At 45.9% G+C, this 21,835-nt stretch overlaps 1 pseudogene; it reads right to left on the bottom strand.

The window, feature by feature from the left end:
* Window positions 1-897: 897 nt before the first annotated feature.
* On the bottom strand, window positions 898-21,312 carry LOC127341044 (uncharacterized; annotated as a pseudogene).
* Between the last annotated feature and the right edge of the window lie 523 nt (window positions 21,313-21,835).

The raw sequence follows: 21,835 nt of genomic DNA, 5'->3' as shown, positions 1-21,835 counted from the left end.
ATGACCATCTTGCACAGAGTGAAGTTGGTCAAGTTCTGCAAACAACAAGCTCAGATCAGTTTGCTCACCATAGAATGGCTCGGATTCCCTGAAGGTGACATCCATACTTACAAACATGCGTTTTGCAGAGGGACACCAACATTTATACCCCTGCTGACTAGAGGAATAACCAACAAAAACACATTTTAGTGCTCGTGGGTCTAACTTCCCAATCGATGGTCTATGGTCCCGAACAAAGCATGTACTGCCAAATAATTTCGGAGGGACAACAAACTTATTTTTTCCAAACAACAACTCGCATGGGGATTTCATACCGAGTATCCTGGAGGGTGTCCTGTTAATAAAAAAAGTGGCTATCATGACTGCTTCACTCCACAGGAACTTGGGCACATTCATTGTGTACATCAGCGAGTGAGCTACTTCCAAAACGTGTATGTTTTTCCGCTCTGCCACACCGTTTTGGGGAGGGGTATCTGGGCAAGTCATTTGATGAAGAATACCTTGTTCATACCTGAGCACCTGCACCACTACTTGAAACTGATTCTTTACATATGCATGGAAGTTCTGAAAACAGTGAAACACCTCATCCTTGTGGTGCATCAAATAAACCCAAGTCATACGAGAATAGCAGTCAACAAAGGTAACAAAGTACTTCATTCCATTCACTGACACCACTGGGGAAGTCCATACGTCTGAATGAATAAGCATAAAAGGAGATATGCTCCTAAGCCCCTTACTCACATATGAGGCTCTTGTATGTTTAGCATATTCGCAAGCATCACATGTTAACTTGTCATTGCTTATTCCACACATAATATCAGGAAATATTCTACTCATCTTATCGAAAGACACATGCCCCATCCTACAGTGATGGATCATAGCTTGTTTCTCCTTATCCTCCATGGTTGCAGCATACACGAACTCTGGATGCACCCCTTTTTCCACATACCAGAGCCCCTTACGCCTGGTGCCAGTCCCAACCATCTGCCTCGTCTCCCGCTCCTGAATCACGACACCCAACTTTTTAAGAGTCACACTACAGTATATGTCATCAACGAGAGCACTCAGAGAGAGCAAATTAACAGGAAACGCTGGGACGTGTAGAACAGATGACAAAGAGATGTTTGAAGTGCACTTTACTGTGCCTTCTCCAACAACAGGTTTTTTTGTACCATCAGCAGTTTGAATGGTGCCTTTGTGAGTAGGAGGATGCTTAATGTAAGACTCAAACACACCGAATTTACCTGCAACATGCTTAGATGCGCCAGAGTCAAGAATCCATTCTGTATCATTCTCATTAGTAGCAAGGGATGCTTTTTCAGAATTACCTTCATCCATGGAGACCAAGTTAGCAAAGTTTCCATAGGCAGCACCATCCACTTCTGCATCCTTTGACGTCACATTATCCACTTCAGTCGCCATGTGTGCACTCTGACCACCGTAGTTTCCGGTGTGTCCTCCTCTACCTCTAGCAGTTTGACGTCTTGAGTATCCACCTCTACCTCCTGACATCCTGCTACTTCCCCCTCTGTTATATCCCCTGCCTCTACCACGAATTCGGTAGTACCACTTCAGGTGACCAGTCTCCCCACAAATGAAACAGTCCCTAGTCTCTTTCCACTCTCTACGCTCGGTCACAACAAACGTTGGAGCTGACACAACTTTCTCATCTGCTGGTTCCAGAGAGATCCGCACCTCCTCTTGAGCCATTGCTGCAATGTCCTCGTCAAGAGTGGGGCAAGGAGGTGTGGTGCAGCAGAGATGCCTTTCTGCCATCAAAGCACTTACTTAGCCCCTCAAAAAACTTGAGCACATGCATGTGCGCTATCCACTTTTTCCCTGACTCGATGGAGGCTGCATCATAGAGTTCGAGAGGGTCACAGTTATCGTGATCAGCCCATAAGGCTTGCAGCTCTGCCACATATGCCATCACTGTCATGTCCCCCTGGCGGAGATGGCGAATCTTCCCATCAATCTGAGCAATGAGCATGACATTTCCCTTATCAGAGTACTGGATGGACAAAGTCTTCCATATTTTAGCAGCTGTGGACAACCCCTCCACGGAACGCCCAATGGAGGGCACCACCGAGTTCAATAGCCACCCAATAAGCAGAGAGTTGACGGTTTTCCACTTCTTTCTCTCAGCACTAGTCTTGTCTCCTGGTTCTTTGACAGTCCCCACTAAGTACCCATCAAGATCTTTCTGATCCACAGACAACATTGCCCTCCGAGACCAACTCAGATAGTTGGTAACGCCCTCTAGCTTGATGTCTGTGGGTAACACCCTCTAGCTTGGTCAATCTTCTGAACCACTTCTTGTCGGGGAACAATGGCCTCAGAGCCACCCCCTTTTGAGAGAAACAGCGTGAGCTGCTCGAGAGCCTCCGCAAGGCCTTTGGGCTCCTCGATCTGCACTCTCACCTTCACCCAGCAAAAACAACAAAAAGCTTCGAGGCACGCTTACCAGCACCCTCCTTTCAATAGTAGCAGACACACACAACTTGAGAAACCACCACCCCTGCTTCACTCCTGGACGAGCAGTGATACGTCTCAAACGTATCTATAATTTCTTATGTTCCATGCTACTTTTATGATGATACTCACATGTTTTATACACACTTTATGTCATTATTATGCATTTTCCGGCACTAACCTATTGACGAGATGCCGAAGAGCCAGTTGTTGTTTTCTGCTGTTTTTGGTTTCAAAAATCCTACAAAGGAAATATTCTCGGAATTGGACGAAATCAACGCCCAGGGTCTTATTTTTCCACGAAGCTTCCAGAAGACCGAAGGGGATACGGAGTGGGGCCACGAGGGCCCGTACCCATAGGGCGGTGCAGCCAGCATGGGGCCCGCGCCGGCCTATGGTGTGGGGCCCCTGCGCCGCCTCCAAACCTGCCTTTCCGCCTACTTATAGCCTTCGTCGCGAAAACCCCTGTACCGAGAGCCACGATACGGAAAACCTTCCAGAGACGCCGCCGCCGCCAATCCCATCTCGGGGGATTCAGGAGATCGCCTCCGGCACCCTGCCGGAGAGGGGAATCATCTCCCGGAGGACTCTTCATCACCATGATCGCCTCCGGATTGATGTGTGAGTAGTTCATCCCTGGACTATGGGTCCATAGCAGTAGCTAGATGGTTGTCTTCTCCTCTTGTCCTATCATGTTAGATCTTGTGAGCTGCCTATTGATGTCTACGGGAGCTTCTATTCTTGTAGACAGTGTTGGGCCTCCAAGAGCAGAGGTTTGTAGAACAGCAGCAAGTTTCCCTTAAGTGGATCACCCAAGGTTTATCGAACTCAGGGAGGAAGAGGTCAAAGATATCCCTCTCATGCAACCCTGCAACCACAAAGCAAGTAGTCTCTTGTGTCCCCAACACACCTAATAGGTGCACTAGTTCGGCGAAGAGATAGTGAAATACAGGTGGTATGAATATATATGAGCAGTAGTAACAGTGCCAGAAAAGTGCTTTGCTGTCCAGGACTGGCGTGTGGTTGATGGTGGTAATATTGCGGACAGTACAGATGCAGTAAAACAGTAAACAAGCAGCGATAGCAGTATTTAGGAATAAGGCCTAGGGATCATACTTTCACTAGTGGACACTCTCAACATTGATCACATAACAGCATAAATAGATAGATGCTAGACTCTACACCCTCTTGTTGGATGATGAACACCACTAACTGTGTAGGATTACACGAACCCTCAATGCCGGAGTTAACAAGCTCCACAATATTCGATGTTCATATTTAAATAACCTTAGAGTGCATGACAGATCAACACAACCAAACCAAGTACTAACATAGCATGCACACTGTCACCTTCACGCTACGAAAGGAGGAATAGATCACATCAATACTATCATAGCAATAGTTAACTTCATAATCTACAAGAGATCACAATCATAGCCTACGCCAAGTACTACACGATGCACACACTGTCACCATTACACCGTGCAGGAGGAATAAACTACTTTAATAACATCACTAGAGTAGCACATAGAATAGTAGTGATACAAAACACATTGCAATCATAAAGAGATATAAATAAGCACTTCACTATGCCATTCATAACAGTGAATAAGTATTCTGTGAAATATAGCCTAAGAGACCCACACGGTGCACACACTGTCACCTTTACACACGTGGGACAAGGAGTCTCCGGAGATCACATAAGTAAAATCCACTTGACTAGCACAATGACATCTAGATTACAAGCATCATCATATGAATATCAATCATGTAAGGCAGCTCATGAGATTATTGTATTGAAGTACATTGGGAGAGAGATGAACCACATAGCTACCGGTACAGCCCTTAGCCTCGATGGAGAACTACTCCCTCCTCATGGGAGACAGCAGCATTGATGAAGATGGCGGTGGTGATGATGGAGAAGACTTCCGGGGGCACTTCCCCGTCCCGGTGGCGTGCCGGAACAGAGACTCCTGTCCCCCAGATCTTGGCTTCGCGATGGCGGCGGCTCTGGATGGTTTCTCGTACCGTGGCTTTTCCGTCTCGAAGTTTTAGGTCAGGGACCCTTAAATAGGCGAAGAGGCGGCGTCAGAAGGTCGACGAGGCGGTGACACACTAGGGGGGCGCGGCCAAGGCCTGGGCCACGCCACCCTGGCGTCTGGTGGCCCAGTGGCCCCCCTCTGGCCTCTCTCGGGTGTTCTGGAAGCTTCGCGTGATCCTAAGATGCTGGGCGTTGATTTCGTCCGATTCCGAGAATATTTCCTTACTAGGATTTCTGAAACCAAAAACAGCAGAAAATAGGAACTGGCCCTTCGGCATCTCGTCAATAGGTTAGTTCCGGAAAACGCATAAATATGACATAAAGTATGCATAAAACATGTAGATATCATCAATAATGTGGCATGGAACATAAGAAATTATCGATACGTCGGAGACGTATCACCTATCATGATCAAGATCATCTATTTGTAATGCTACATGTTGTGTTTGTTGGGATCCGATGAATATGGAATACTATGACAAGTTGATTATCAATCTATCATATATGTGTTGTTTATGATCTTGCATGCTCTCCTTTGCTAGTAGAGGATCTGCCCAAGTTGATACTTGTAACTCCAAGAGGGAGTATTTATGCTCGATAGTGGGTTCATGCCTCCATTAAATGCAGGACGATGTGAGAAAGTTCTAAGGTTGTGGATGTCTTTGTTGCCACTAGGGATAAAACATCAATGCTTTGTCTAAGGATATTTGTGTTGATTACATTACGCACCATACTTAATGCAATTGTCTGTTGTTTGCAACTTAATACTGGAAGGGGTGCGGATGCTAACCCGAAGGTGGACTTTTTAGGCATAGATGCATGCTGGATAGCGGTCTATGTACTTTGTCGTAATGCCCGATTGAATCTCACTCTACTCAACATGATATGTATGTGCATTGTTATGCCCTCTTTATTTGTCAATTGCCCAACTGTAATTTGTTCACCCAACATGCTATTTCTTATTGGAGAGACACCACTAGTGAACTGTGGACCCCGGTCCAATTCTTTTACATCTGAATACAATCTACTGCAATCATTGTTCTTTACTGTTCTTTGCAAACAAACATCATTTTCCACACCATACGATTAATCCTTTGTTTACAGCAAGCCGGTGAGATTGACAACCTCACTGTTAAGTTGGGGCAAAGTATTTTGATTGTGTTGTGCAGGTTCCACGTTGGCGCCGGAATCCCTGGTGTTGCGCCGCACTACACTCCGTCACCAACAACCTTCACGTGTTCCTTGACTCCTACTGGTTCGATAAACCTTGGTTTCTTACTGAGGGAAAACTTGGTGCTGTACTCATCATACCTTCCTCTTGGGGTTCCCAACGGACGAGTGCTTTACCGTCACAAGGAAGCTACTTTCTGGAACCGTTGCAATCCAACTCCCACGTCAGCAAGCAGCTGCACGCAGCAGCAAGAACCACAGTCTAGCTTGTCCTTCTCCTTCCCCTTGCATGCAGCACCACCTCGTCTCCTCTCCGCCGCGCAGACCCACTCCCTGCCTGAACCGGCTCCCCTTCAGGCCCCACTGCCGCCTTGCTCTGATACCATGTTGGAGCAGCAGCACACCTCATCTTGGTGATGGAGCAGTGATGTCTACGCACGTTTCTATTCCTGTAGACAGTGTTGGGCCTCCAAGAGCAGAGATTTGTAGAACAGCAACAAGTTTCCGTTAAGTGAACCACCCAAGGTTTATCGAACTCAGGGAGGTAGAGGTCAAAGATATCCCTCTCAAGCAACCCTGCAATTACGATACAAGAAGTCTCTTGTGTCCCCAACATGCCTAATACACTTGTCAGATGTATAGGTGCACTAGTTCGGCGAAGAGATAGTAAAATGCAAGTGATATGGATGAATATGAGTGGTAATAACAATCTGAAATAAATATGGCAGCAAGTAAACATGCAGTAGAATAGTAAATAAACGGTGATTCGATATTTGGAAACAAGGCCTAGGGATCATACTTTCACTAGTGGACACTCTCAACAATGATCACATAAATAAATAACTTCTCTTCACTTGTGCTACTTCAAACACTCTCTTGTTGGATAACAAACACCATTCATTGTGTAGGGCTATAAAAGCACACCTCAAGCCGGAGTAAACAAGCTCCACAACATCCGGAGTTTATATTAAAGTAACCTCTAGAGTGCATAATAGACCGTTGCAATTTAGACCGAGTACTAACATAGCATACACACTGTCAACAATAGCTATGAAAGGGGGAATAGATCGCATCAATACTATCATAGTAATAGTTAACTTCATAATCTACAAGAGATTACAATCATAACCTACGCCAAGTACTACATGATGCACACACTGTCAACATTACATCATGGAGGAGGAATTGACTACTTTAATAACATCACTAGAGTAGCACATAGATTAATAGTGATACAAAGCTCATGATCACATAAAGATCACATGGGAGAGAGATGAACCACATAGCTACCGGTAGAGCCCTCAGCCTCGGGGGAGAACTACTCCCTCCTCATCATGGGAGACAGCAACGGCGATGAAGATGGCGGTGGTGTCGATGGAGATGACTCCGGGGGCAATTCCCCGTCCCGACGGTGTGCCGGAACAGAGACTTCTATCCCCCGAAACGGAGTTTCGCAATGGCGGCGGCGTCCCTGGAGTCTTTCTGGAGTTTTGTTAATTGGTGTCGGGTTTTTAGGTCACGAGAGATTATATAGGCGAAGAGGCGGAGTCGGAGGGGCCAGGGGGCTCCCTCCCCATAGGCTGGCGCGGCCAGGGGGCCACCCGCTCCGCCATATGGTGTAAGTCCCCTGCTGCCCTTCCTCGTCTCCCCTTCGGACTTCTGGAACCTTCCGTGAAATATAAGATCGTGGGCCTTTGTTTCGTCCAATTCCGAGAATGTTGCCCGAACAGCCTTTCTGGAACCAAAAACAGCAGAAAACATGAACTGCACTTCGACATCTTGTTAATAGGTTAGTTCCGGAAAATGCATAAAATCATTATAAAGTGTGAGCAAAACATGTAGGTATTGTCATAAAACTAGCATGGAACATCAGAAATTATAGATACGTTGGAGACGTATCAAACATCCCCAAGCTTAGTTCCTACTCGCCCTCGAGTAGGTAAACGATAACAAGGATAATTTCTGAAGTGACATGCTACCAACATAATCTTGATCAATACTATTGTAAAGCATGTGAGATGAATGAAGTGATTCAAAGCAATGGTAAAGATAATGACTAAACAACTGAATCATATAGCAAAGACTTTTCATGAATTGTACTTTCAAGACAGGCATCAATAAGTCTTGCATAAGAGTTAACTCATAAAGCAATAAATTCTTAATAAGAGGTTTTGAAGCAACACAAAGGAAGATTTAAGTTTCAGCAGTTGCTTTCAACTTCAACATGTATATCTTATGGATAATTGTCAACACAAAGTAATATGATGAATGCAAATAAGCAAGTATGTAGGAATCAATGCACACAGTTGACACACGTGTTTGCTTCTATGATAGAAAGAAGTAGGTAAACTGACTCAACATAAAGTAAAAGAAAGGCCCTTCGCAGAGGGAAGCAGGGATTATTCTTTGTGCTAGAGATTTTTATTTTGAAAACATAGAAACAATTTTGTCAACGGTAGTAAAAATTCATATGTGTTATGCATAAAACATCCTATAAGTTGCAAGCCTCATGCATCGAATACCAATAGTTCTCGCACCTTGTCCTAATTAGCTTGGATTTCCATGGATTATCATTGCATTACATATGTTTCAACCAAGTGTCACAAAGGGGTACCTCTATGTCACCTGTACAAAGGTCCAAGGAGATAGATCGCATTTGATTTCTCGTTTTTGATAGATCTCAACTTGAGGACATCCATACCGGGACAACATAGAAAACAGATAATGGACTCCTCTTTAATGCATAAGCATTCAACAACAGATAATATTCTCATAAGAGATTGAGGATTAATGTACAAACTGAAACTTCCACCATGATTCATGGCTTCGGTTAGCGGCCCAATGTTCTTCTCTAACAATATGCATACTCAAACCATTTAATCATGATAAATCACCCTTACTTCAGACAAGACGAACATGCATAGCAACTCACATGATATTCAACAAAGGTGTAATAGTTGATGGCGTCCCCAGAAACATGGTTACCGCTCAACAAGCAACTTATAAGAAATAAGATACATAAGCTACATATTCTTTACCACAATAGTTTTTAAGGCTATTTTCCCATGAGCTATATATTGAAAAGACAAGGAATGAAATTTTAAAGGTAGCACGCAAGCAATTTACTTGGAATGGCAGAGAAATACCACATCGTAGGTAGTTATGGTGGACACAAATGGCATAGGTTTTGGCTCAAGGCTTTGGATGCACGAGAAGCATTCCCTCTCAGTACAAGGATTTGACTAGCAAGGTTGTTTGAAGCAAACACAAGCATGAACCGGTACAGAAAAACTTACATAAGAACATATTGCAAGCATTATAAGACTCTACACTGTCTTCCTTGTTGTTCAAACACTTTTACCAGAAAATATCTAGACTTTTAGAGAGACCAATCATGCAAACCAAATTTCAACAAGCTCTATGGTAGTTCTTCATTAATATGTGCAATCTACATGATGCAAGAGCTTAAACATGATCTATTTGAGCAAAACAATTGCCAAGTATCAAATTATTCAAGAAAATATACCAATTACCACATGAAACATTTTCTATTTCCAACCAAATAGCAATGAACGAAGCAGTTTCAACCTTCGCCATGAACATTAAAAGTAAAGCTAAGAACACCAGTGTTCATATGAACGAGCGGAGCGTGTCTCTCTCCCACATAAGCATGAATTTATTCAGATAATGAAAATAACAAAACGAAAATAAAATCACACAGACGCTCCAAGTAAAGCACATAAGATGTGACGGAATAAAAATATAGTTTCACTAGAGGTGACCTGATAAGTTGTTGATGAAGAAGGGGATGCCTTGGGCATCCCCAAGCTTAGATGCTTGAGTCTTCTTGAAATATACAGGGATGAACCACGGTGGCATCCCCAAGCTTAGACTTTTCACTCTTCTTTATCATATTGTGTCATCCTCCTCTCTTGACCCTTGAAAACTTCCTCCACACCAAACTCAAAACAAACTCATTAGAGGGTTAGTGCATAATCAAAAATTCACATGTTCAGAGAGGACACAATCATTCCTAACACTTCTGGACATTACCCAAAGCTACTGAAAGTTAATGGAGCAAAGAAATCCACTCAACCACAGTAAAAGAGGCAATGTGAAATAAAAGGCAGAATCTGTCAAAACAGAACAGTCCGTAAAGACGAATTTTTTCGAGGCACTTAACTTGCTCAGATGAAGAAGCTCAAATTGAATGAAAGTTGCGTACATATCTGAGGATTACTCATGAATTTTTGCAGAATTTTCTGAGTTTCCTACAGAGAGATCTACTCAAATTCGTGACAGCTGGAAATCTGTTTCTGCGCAGAAATCCAAATCTAGTATCAACATTCTATCAAAGAATTTACTTGGCACAACAATGAAATAAAATAAACATAAGGAGAGGTTGCTACAGTAGTAACAACTTCCAAGACACAACAAAATAGTAGCAAAATAAAACATGGGTTATCTTCCAAGAAGTGCTTTCTTTATAGCCATTAAGATGGGCTCAGTCATTTTAATGATGCTCACATAAGGATGAGAGTTGAAGCAAAGAGAGCATCAAAAAGCAAGTATGAAACAAATTTAAGCCTAACCCACTTCCTATGAAAAGGAATCGTGTACACAAATAAATTCATGAAGAACAAAGTGACAAGCATAGGAAGATAAAACACGCGTAACTTCAAAATTTTCAGCATGTAGAGAGGTGTCTTAGTACCATGAAAATTTCTACAACCATATTTTCCTCTCTCATAATAATTTCCAATAGCATCATGAACAAACTCAGCGATATAACTATCACATAAAGCATTATTATTCACATGCATAAAAGTATCATTACTCTCCACATAAGAATAGTCATTACTATTAATTGTAGTGGGAGAAAATTCAATAAAATAGCTATCAGTATTATTCTCATCACCATAATCATCATATATAGGAGGCATATTGTAATCATAATTAATTTTCTCCTCAATAGTAGGTGGACTAAAAATATGATAGTCATCATTGTAATCATCATATATAGGAGGTAAAGTATCATCATAGTAAATTTTCTCCTCCATGCTTGGGGGACTAAAAATTTCATGCTCATCAAAACCAGCTTCCCCAAGCTTAGAATTTTCCATAGCATTAGCAACAATGGTATTCAAAGCATTCATACTAATAACATTGACATTAGCATGCATATAAAGTTCCATAGGTTTTTTTATTTTCTCTTCAAACACCTCATGTCCTAACTCAAGATAAATACTATAAAGATCTCTAATATTTTTGTCGTTTTCCATTAAGCCTAACTAGTGAAAATAAAAACAAGAAATAAAAAGATATAATTGCAGAATCTAAAGGAAATAGCTTCGAGCACTCACACACCGGCAACAGTGCTAGGAAATAGCTTAGTAGTCGGAGGATGTGAATACCTTTTACCTTACCTCCCCGGCAACGGCGCCAGAAAATAGCTTGATGTCTACGCACGCTTCTATTCCTGTAGACAGTGTTGGGCCTCCAAGAGCAGAGGTTTGTAGAACTGTTATCACCAGAATTTGACCGAGTCAGAGGTGGGCCGCGATCAAGATGGGCTTGAAGAATATACATGGAAGAATATACGTGAATCGGCCTTATATGCAAAGTTTGGGCTATTTGGCCCGTGTATCTGTAATATAGTAGGATATGTGTCGGTTTGTTAGAGTTTGGCTCGTGCACGGTTGGGATTATTCCCACGATTAGAAAGTCTACGGACTATAAATATGTATCTAGGGTTTATGAAATAAACAACAATCACGTTCATCACAAACCAATCTAGGCTCATCGCCAACTCCCTTGTCTCGAGGGTTTTTTCCGGGTAAGCATCATGCTGCCTAGATCGCATCTTGCGATCTAGGCAGTACAAGTTTATTCGTTATCCATGCGTTGCTCGTACTGAAGCCTTTTTGATGGCGAGCAACGTAGCACGGTTGGGATTATTCCCACGATTAGAAAGTCTACGGACTATAAATATGTATCTAGGGTTTATGAAATAAACAACAATCACGTTCATCACAAACCAATCTAGGCTCATCGCCAACTCCCTTGTCTCGAGGGTTTTTTCCGGGTAAGCATCATGCTGCCTAGATCGCATCTTGCGATCTAGGCAGTACAAGTTTATTCGTTATCCATGCGTTGCTCGTACTGAAGCCTTTTTGATGGCGAGCAACGTAGTTATCTTAGATGTGTTAGGGTTAGCATTGTTCATCGTATCATATGCTATCGTCGTGCAACCCTTAGGCATCTAGCCGCCCTTACGCCTATCTTAGGTGTAAGGGTGGCACCCCGCTTGATCATTATTTAGTAGATCCGATCCGTTATGGTTGCTCCTTGTTCTTCAAGGATTAGTTTAATATCTGCATAGTTAGGCCTTACAAACGGGTTGAAGGATCCAGTGGCGCGTAGGGTGTAGTTTGCTAGCCCTAGACAGGATATTCCGGGGATCAACCTCGTGTTGGTTTTTAGGCCTTGTTTAGGGTCGGTTTACGATCACCGTGCGTGGCCGCCAGGCTCAATCACGAGTAGGATGTTCCGATTATGCGGTGAAAACCCTAAATCGTAGTAGGTCGTTTTAGCTTTATTTTGATCAAGCAGGACCACCATATATTCGTACACCTCGTGCGAATCATGGGTGGATCGGCTCTTTGAGCCGATTCACAGGACAACCTGAGAGCCGATCGAGGCTCGTATTTAATGTTTACGTGTATGCCATGCAGGAAACTAAGCGAGGCACATCCATCACCTTCCTGACCAGGTATAGGTCAGGTGGCACGCCCTTGCACCAGCATCGGACGTGCGTGCCGGAGTCTTTGCGGGCCGTCGCTCGGAGGGACCAGGGCCAGCCGCAGTCCTGGGAGCCTCCCGGCTCTCCTGTGTTGCCCGTCGCTGCTCGCCGGTGGGTTTCTGACCGCAACACATTCTGGCACGCCCGGTGGGACCATCTTCGACATCAACCGCATCGCCATCTACATCTGAGATGGCGGACGGCACTCCAGTCACGTACGAGGATCTGACCGAGGAGCTCAAGAAGAAGTATGACGAGGTCAAAGCAATCCTCGAAGCCGACCTCATCGGCTCTTTTCATAGAACCCGCCCACATGGTATCTACTAAACGGCTTGGGCCTCTCCCATCTAAGAACAAGCAAAATGACTCCTCTCGGGAAGAAGACCTCGAGGGGTTAAAAGATGACTGTGAAGGAGACGAGGACAGATACCACCGGCCAAGGTGGCGCCCTGATGGACTCAGCCGTTCCCAAAGGCGTAGGGTTCAGCGACTGCGTGGCTTGGAGGAAGCCGAAAGGTTATACCTGCACACGCTAAGGAAGGCGCGGCCCGACCTGGCCGCGAAAATTCAATGAACCCTGGATGAAGAGGGTCGACCACAAAAAATGTAGTGGCGCCCCAAACGAAGGAAAGCCGGTGATGGGACATCAGCTGGCACAAACGAGATGTAATCCTCTTTTGAGCAATACAATCAAGATAGGGGCCAATTCCAACAATCGCCCCGTATTATCCTTGCCATACGCTTCGCCTGTGTTCAGCGTCGATCTAACAGGTGACGGAAAGCTAGGGTATGGGTTTACATCGGCTTGCGAGCTCGAGGAAATCGGCATTGGTCATGTGTGCAGAGCCGATGTTCAGGTATCGTCCTATCGATAACTGCAGAGCCGATATCTGCAGTAACCTGACAAATTCGGCTCGGGGGGGGCACATAATCAGATAGACAGACGCTATGAACATGTGCGATACATGGGATATTAGGGGCCGATGGAAAATCGGCCAGTAAAAAAAAATGTAACAAGTACAGCCGAGGCAGAGTCACAATGTAGCAAGCACAACCGAAGCAGAGTCATCGACTTCAGAAGGTCAAGTTCAGTAAAACAAGATGGGCAACACAGGAGAGCAATGGTCAAAAGGCTCTATTGAAGAAACGCGCTGAGGGCGTGAAGGGCGTCAGCACGGATGCGATCCACCTCGGCGATTTCAGCCTCGTCGTCCTCGTCTTTGCCCATCACCAGCTGACTGGTCAGGGTACGAATTTCAGCTAGATCGGTTTTCAGATCGGCTGTGAGGCCCTTTGCTTCCTCTTGAGAGCGGGCAATAAGGGCTTCCTTGTCTTGGATAAGCTGCTTGGTCACCCTGACCCTCTCTTCAAGGTTCTCCAGTTCCTTGCGCAGGGTCTCGAGTTCGGCACTGTTGGCAGAAGTGTCAGTTTTGGCGTCTAAAGCAGCCTTCTTCTCGTTGAGCCGTTGACACTTGTCTGCAATATCGGCTCTCAATGGAAGCTGGGTGTGGCGAAGATTAATCCTTTGGCGAGCCGATTGCACCCTTGACTTGAAGACCGACAGAGTCACAGCTGGCCAAAGCTTCACTTGCAGTGTCATAGGGAGATGGGGCTGGATATCTTCGAGGATGCCTTTGACTTCCTCGGAATTTTCAACCAGGGTCTCAATTGAGGAAGAGAGCAAATCCTTGAGACGCTGGAGTGGACCATGGACCGTGCTAGGACTGGGCTCTCCGCTTGCCTTGGAAGTAGTTGGTTCGATGGATTCTGGATCGAACGTCAGCAAGCTCGAGAGATCACAACCCTGACAAGACAAACAAAGTGGGTTTAGCATACAACGAAGAAAGTGATAGAGCCAAGGAAAGGGGGTGTACCTCTCCCAAGGCAGGAGGAGCAGCCGATGTGGTGATAATCGGCTTTTCCGGGGACTTGGCTAGGTTAGCCACTTGGTCAGCCGCGATCGTCGAGGTGGCTAGGTCTAGCGTGGCGGACGGCATCAGTACCTCCTCGACGTCTCCGCTAGAGGTATCTTTGGTCTGCAAAAGGAAGTGATTAGCCGATCCAAGTGGCAATGGGTTAACATGAAGTGTAAACCAGGGAGATAATTACATTTGAGACCTCCTGGCTTGATGGAGAAGCTCGTGGGTCTTTACGAGCCCTTTTGACGCATCGACGCTTCACGCGTGACCCCGATTTGGTCGGGGCTTGGGGAGCAGGAGGCTCGGGAATTGACCTTTTCTTAGAAGCCGGCGCTGGCGAAGCCGTCTGGCTCTGGGTGGTGGATCTCTCGGAGTTGCCCGAGCTCGAATCCGTCTGGCTGGATTCTGCGGCCCCATTGGAGTTTTCTTCGGTGGAAGTCTGTAGAGAGGAGTACGAGCATGTTGCAAAAGACTGGGAAAGCAGATAAATGTGGACAGGGCACAAATCAACTTACGTGCAAGCTTTCTTGGGCAGGAGCTTTGCGCTTCAGGGTCTTCCTGGCAGCCACCTTCCTCACTGCCGTCCTCGCCTGAGTCGAGGCTCGGGGGGCAACTGGCCCCGAAGATGCTTTACTCTTGGGAGCCGATTTCGGTGAAATCGGCTGACTCTGCATTATGACTTTCTTCAGGGGTGGCGAGCTCTGGCAGAAGAGAACCACTGGGGCCAGAGGAAGGAATTCGAAGGGGGAGCCATCGGCTTGCGTGGGAGCTGGGCCATCTTGTTGCTGCTAGGAGTTGGAGTCAGGTTACAGACAATCACCATAAGCCATTGCAAGAAATATTTAAGTAATAGTACCTGGTCTACAGGAACGTCATACTCGGCATCAAGTTGTCTCAGCAGCGGTCCTAGAGCCCTTCTGAAGACATGGGTCTTCCACATGGACCACCAAGTCTCGAAACCATCGGTAGTGAAGGTGAAACAGAGATTGTGGGGAATTGGAATGGCCAAAGCATCAAAGAAGGTATAGCACCTTTGGCCAGTGAGGATGTCAGGCAGTTCAGCTCTGCTTGCTGTCAGGTGGTGTAGGAAGAAGTGTGGAGGCACCTGCCTGAGGCCAAGCTGTCGGGCTACTACTACCGGTTGGTAAGACTCATAACCAGGCTTGATGATCCGGTTCGAGGTACTCATGCCAACTGGGAGGAAGCAAGGACGAATCATGATAGAGTACAGATGCCGGGTGCTAGCGTCATCGGCAAAGTCATCCAATCGGAAGGAGACTGGGTTCTCAAAGTTCTCCTATTCAGTATAAGGAAAGAACAGGGGGTTGTCCAAACCTTGGAAGAAAATCTTGAACCACCCTGCTGCTTCCTTAGGGATCAGCCTGCTGCCTGGGAGACCATACAAAGCTTGGCCATAGCTGGTGCATCGGATCTCCTTTCCATTAGCATCCGGGAAGGTGCAGGTGGCCAAAGGTGGGAAGTCTGGGATCTGGATCTGAAAGTACAGCTGAGCCCATAACTGAATAAACCACCAGGGGCCTCCAGTTTTAACTGTCTTTTGAGAGAACAGTTTGACAGACATCAGTTGAAGAGATCGATAGACCTCTCCAAGAAACAGTTTGCCGAGGCCAAGTTGGGTGCCTTTGGCAAGTTCATAGGCCAGGTAAAGGTAATTCTTGGTAGGGGCGAGTGATGGGCCACAGAATATGAAGTGCTCCAACCAGAAGTTCAGGAAGGCTGTCTGTTCTCTCTCTGTCACAGGACCTTTGGTTTTCATATAACGATTGAGGTAGGCACCCCAGCTGGTACACTCTTTTTTAGAGGAAAGGGTGAAAGGGACTTTCGGCAGTTTGAATGCAGAAGGGCTTGGGGATGCAATGGCTAGTCCTGTGATCATGGCCACATCCAGCAGAGTTGGTGTCATAGGGCCATGGCCAAACATGAAGCAGTTCAGTGCATCAGACCAGAAGTAGCCGATGGTTTTCAGAATATTTTCATTCTTTTCAAGGGGAGACAATGATAATGACAAGGCATCGGCTATCCCTATGGCTTCCCAGGTGGCATAGTGGGTTTTGGATACTCTATTGTACCATGCCACCCAACCCTCAGGGGGATTAGGCCAGGCTCGCAGGCAGTCGGCCCAGGAAGACAGATCTAAGTTCTGATTCACGAAGGGGATTCTGTTAGCTTCGCATGAAATTAAGAGGGCGGAACTCTCGGAAGAACGGGGACCAAGGCACATAGAATTTGCGAGAGAAGGATGTGGCAGTAAGATGTCTGAAACCTAAAATTAATAACGGAACAGAACATTAATTCAGGTGTTTGCTATTAATCCTAACGTCGATTCGAATAGCGAGAGGAGGTTAAGGATTACCTTCAGACCGGAGACCATGGCGTTGGTATTGGATGATTCCGCCATTGGATGCGCTGTAGAGTTTGGGGCGGCGCGGTCGAGATCTGGGATGCGGGTGGCCGTGAGTTGGAACTGCTCAGGCGGCGATTTGGGGATCTGAGTTTGCCTTCTCAGACGGAGGTCGCAGGTTACCGTTTGGAGGGGCAGTTGGGTCGGCTTTACTCGTGTTTTTATGGTAGAGACCGATGCGATGCCATCGGCTCTTTTGGGAGATCGTTTGACTTTGACTATCGGCAAAAAAGTTAGCTGGAAATACTTCTTCATTAATAAAAGGAGGGTTTTTTACAATGAAGAGCCGATTGCTCGAGAAAGGGGGAACAAAAGAAGAGCCGATTGCTCGAGTACTACTGATCCTACTTTACTAATCCTCGCTGCCCTCGTCATCGGCATCGTAGCTGCCGCCGGCGCTGCTTCCGGAGAACTCCTCGTCACTGCTGCCCCAGCCTTCGGCCGGAGCTTCTTCCTCTTCGTCATCATCGTCATCTTCACTGTCCGCCCAAGTGCGGAAGCGCTTCGCCGGCGGGTACCCAGCGGAGGAAGAGGAGTCGTCTTCCTCCTCTTCTTCCTGTTCCTCCTCTTCTTCCTCGTCTTCCTCTTCCTCCTCCTTATCGGAGGAAGTGGGGTTCCTCCAGGAGTGGAGGTCATCCTCGCTCTCGCTCTCCAGTTCCCCTTCAATGAGGAACTGGAGGTCGCCCTCCCCATCAGTCAGGGGCATGTCGCCATCTGATCCGACGAGGGCTTCTGGTGGGCCATCTAACATGAAGTCGAAGTCCCACTCTGGCTCTGACATCAGCTCGCTCGAGGAAGAAGATTGGAAAGAGAGGCCGGAGGAGACGGAGGAAGAAGAAGACATTGCTACAGGGAAAGAGGGCTTTTCGGTGCCGATAGCTAGAACAGAGGAGGGGGATGAAAAGGCTAATCAGTCGGCACAGTTAAATAAAGGGGAGCCTAGTGGAGATTTAATGCCATTGCAGTTTCCGAGGAATTGATGCTAAAGCTATCAAATTTTGCAGAGAAGTTGAGAAGGCAAGGCATCATGATGAAGAATACTGCGACGGTTCTGTTCTGCCACGACATGACCCGATGAAGAAAAGCAGAGTGATTTTGGAATTATCAATTCCAAAACTAGGGGGGCATGTGTTATCACCAGAATTTGACCGAGTCAGAGGTGGGCCGCGATCAAGATGGGCTTGAAGAATATACATGGAAGAATATACGTGAATCGGCCTTATATGCAAAGTTTGGGCTAGTTGGCCCGTGTATCTGTAATATAGTAGGATACGTGTCGGTTAGTTAGAGTTTGGCTCGTGCACGGTTGGGATTATTCCCACGATTAGAAAGTCTACGGACTATAAATATGTATCTAGGGTTTATGAAATAAACAACAATCACGTTCATCACAAACCAATCTAGGCGCATCGCCAACTCCTTGTCTCGAGGGTTTCTTCCGGGTAAGCATCATGCTGCCTAGATCGCATCTTGTGATCTAGGCAGTACAAATTTATTCGTTATCCATGCGTTGCTCGTACTGAAGCCTTTTTGATGGCGAGCAACGTAGTTATCTTAGATGTGTTAGGGTTAGCATTGTTCATCGTATCATATGCTATCGTCGTGCAACCCTTAGGCATCTAGCCGCCCTTACGCCTATCTTAGGTGTAAGGGCGGCACCCCGCTTGATCATTATTTAGTAGATCCGATCCGTTATGGTTGCTCCTTGTTCTTCAAGGATTAGTTTAATATCTGCATAGTTAGGCCTTACAAACGGGTTGAAGGATCCAGTGGCGCGTAGGGTGTAGTTTGCTAGCCCTAGACAGGATGTTCCGGCGATCAACCTCGTGTTGGTTTTTAGGCCTTGTTTAGGGTCGGTTTACGATCACCGTGCGTGGCCGCCAGGCTCAATCACGAGTAGGATGTTCCGATTATGCGGTGAAAACCCTAAATCGTAGTAGGTCGTTTTAGCTTTATTTTGATCAAGCAGGACCACCATATATTCGTACACCTCGTGCGAATCATGGGTGGATCGGCTCTTTGAGCCGATTCACAGGACAACCTGAGAGCCGATCGAGGCTCGTATTTAATGTTTACGTGTATGCCATGCAGGAAACTAAGCGAGGCACATCCATCACCTTCCTGACCAGGTATAGGTCAGGTGGCACGCCCTTGCACCAGCATCGGACGTGCGTGCCGGAGTCTTTGCGGACCGTCGCTCGGAGGGACCAGGGCCAGCCGCAGTCCTGGGAGCCTCCCGGCTCTCCTATGTTGCCCGTCGCTGCTCGCCGGTGGGTTTCTGACCGCAACAAGAACAGCAGCAAGTTTCCCTTAAGTGAATCACCCAAGGTTTATCGAACTCAGGGAGGTAGAGGTCAAAGATATCCCTCTCAAGCAACCTTGCAATTACGGTACAAGAATTCTCTTGTGTCCCCAACACACCTAATACACTTGTCAGATGTATAGGTGCACTAGTTCTGCGAAGATATAGTAAAATGCAAGTGATATGGATGAATATGAGTGGTAATAACAATCTGAAATAAATATGGCAGCAAGTAAACATGCAGTAGAACAGTAAATAAACGGTGATTCGATATTTGGAAACAAGGCCTAGGGATCATACTTTCACTAGTGGACACTCTCAACAATGATCACATAAATAAATAACTTCTCTTCACTTGTGCTACTTCAAATACTCTCTTGTTGGATAACAAACACCATTCGTTGTGTAGGGCTATAAAAGCACACCTCAAGCCGGAGTAAACAAGCTCCACAACATCCGGAGTTTATATTAAAGTAACCTCTAGAGTGCATAATAGACCGTTGCAATTTAGACCGAGTACTAACATAGCATACACACTGTCAACAATAGCTATGAAAGGGGGAATAGATCGCATCAATACTATCATAGTAAAAGTTAACTTCATAATCTACAAGAGATTACAATCATAACCTATGCCAAGTACTACATGATGCACACACTGTCAACATTACATCATGGAGGAGGAATAGACTACTTTAATAACATCACTAGAGTAGCACATAGATTAATAGTGATACAAAGCTTATGATCACATAAAGATCACATGGGAGAGAGATGAACCACATAGCTACCGGTAGAGCCCTCAGCCTCGGGGGAGAACTACTCCCTCCTCATCATGGGAGACAGCAACGGCGATGAAGATGGCGGTGGTGTCGATGGAGATGACTCCGGGGGCAATTCCCCGTCCCGGCGGCGTGCCGGAACAGAGACTTATGTCCCCCGAAACGGAGTTTCGCGATGGCGGCGGCGTCCCTGGAGTCTTTCTGGAGTTTCGTCAATTGGTGTCGGGTTTTTAGGTCACGAGAGATTATATAGGCGAAGAGGCGGAGTCGGAGGGGCCAGGGGGCTCCCTCCCCATAGGCTGGCGCGGCCAGGGGGCCACCCGCACCGCCATATGGTGTGGGTCCCCTGCTGCCCTTCCTCGTCTCTCCTTCGGACTTCTAGAACCTTCCGTGAAATATAAGATCGTGGGCCTTTGTTTCGTCCAATTCCGAGAATGTTGCCCGAACAGCCTTTCTGGAACCAAAAACAGCAGAAAACAGGAACTGGCACTTCGGCATCTTGTTAATAGGTTAGTTCTGGAAAATGCATAAAATCATTATAAAGTGTGAGCAAAACATGTAGGTATTGTCATAAAACTAGCATGGAACATCAGAAATTATAGATACGTTGGAGATGTATCAAGCAGCAACTCACCTCCTCTCCCTTGGTCCCTGGCAGCTGGTGTGGTTTTTTTGTCTTAGGGTTAGCTCTCCTCCAGCTCCCTCCTTTTATAGGTCAGCACACATATGGGCTTGGGCCACTTGGGCCAGAAACATGTCCAGTGGTCAACAAACAGAAATATTGTGGATCCAAGGTATGTCTATAGAATTAGAAATCTTACACTTTACTGATCTATGGAGGACGAGGAGGTGGAGGCTGCTCTAGGTTTAGAAGACAGACTGCGGCGACTTTGCTATATCTAGCAAGGTATTCTGATTAAAAGGGAGTATCACGGAGATATTCCCATGGATCCCACACTTGTTTAGACCAAGGGCACTCAACTAGTAAGAGATGCAAAAATATCACCACAAAGGTCTTGGGTTCAAAAAAATCATCTCTTTACAAAAAAAAGTTTGCAAAAAACAACCACAATTCACTAACAGTGTAAAAAAATCACTCCTTGGCCAGTTGATATGCTATAAGTGATTTTCTCACCGGTGGGGACCAGTGACAGGCTTACGTGGCATGGTAAAATTTAGGTGGAACTCACCTGCCAGATTCCTTCCTCTTTGTAATAAAAGCATGGAGTGGAGGCAGAGTACGCCATACAGCGGGGCAAAAACTGAAGGCTGTGATGGCGAGGATGGGGAGTATGCAACAACCATCTCCACTAGACGCGCTCGCATCTATGGAGGCCGTGCCGGTGTCGGAGTTTACGGTGCCACACTTTTTGCTCCCGCACCATGCGGCCGAGCTCGCCATGGCCACTATTGTGTCGTGTCACCACTCTAGCCATCCCCGCATCCGCTAGCTCTTCATGGAAGCTTGATGACGGCTATTAGCAACGCCAAAAGATCTTGATACGTTATGACTCCAAGTGCAGAGTGTTGTATCAGCAGAGTATTTTCCCCACAAGAGTGACTCGAGGGTTTATATCGAACTCCCAGGGAACTAGACAAAGAGTATTCTCTTCTCCCTTTTTCTAGCAATCCTGCAAGTAAAATAAAAGCCTTGTGTCCCCAACTCCACCGTGTGGTTGTGAAGCACACGGTTTCGCGTAGGTAATTAGACACAAGTAGAAATAAAGCAAATAAAACTAGACTAGATAAAATAACTAAGTAAAAATTGTAAAGAGGTTGATTGTTTTTGGTGTTTTAGATGCAAATAAGAAAAGTTAATATTTTTGTATTTTCGGATTAAAATATTGCAGCAAATAGAAAACAAGATAAAAGCAATATAAAGGTGCTTCTTATGATAAAAAGTGGACCGGGGTTCATGGGTTCAC

This window comes from Lolium perenne, chromosome 3, assembly GCF_019359855.2.
Source record: "Lolium perenne isolate Kyuss_39 chromosome 3, Kyuss_2.0, whole genome shotgun sequence".
Lineage (NCBI taxonomy): Eukaryota > Viridiplantae > Streptophyta > Magnoliopsida > Poales > Poaceae > Lolium > Lolium perenne.
The sequence above is the reverse complement of the archived record's forward strand: the minus strand, read 5'-3'. Positions and strand labels throughout refer to the sequence as shown.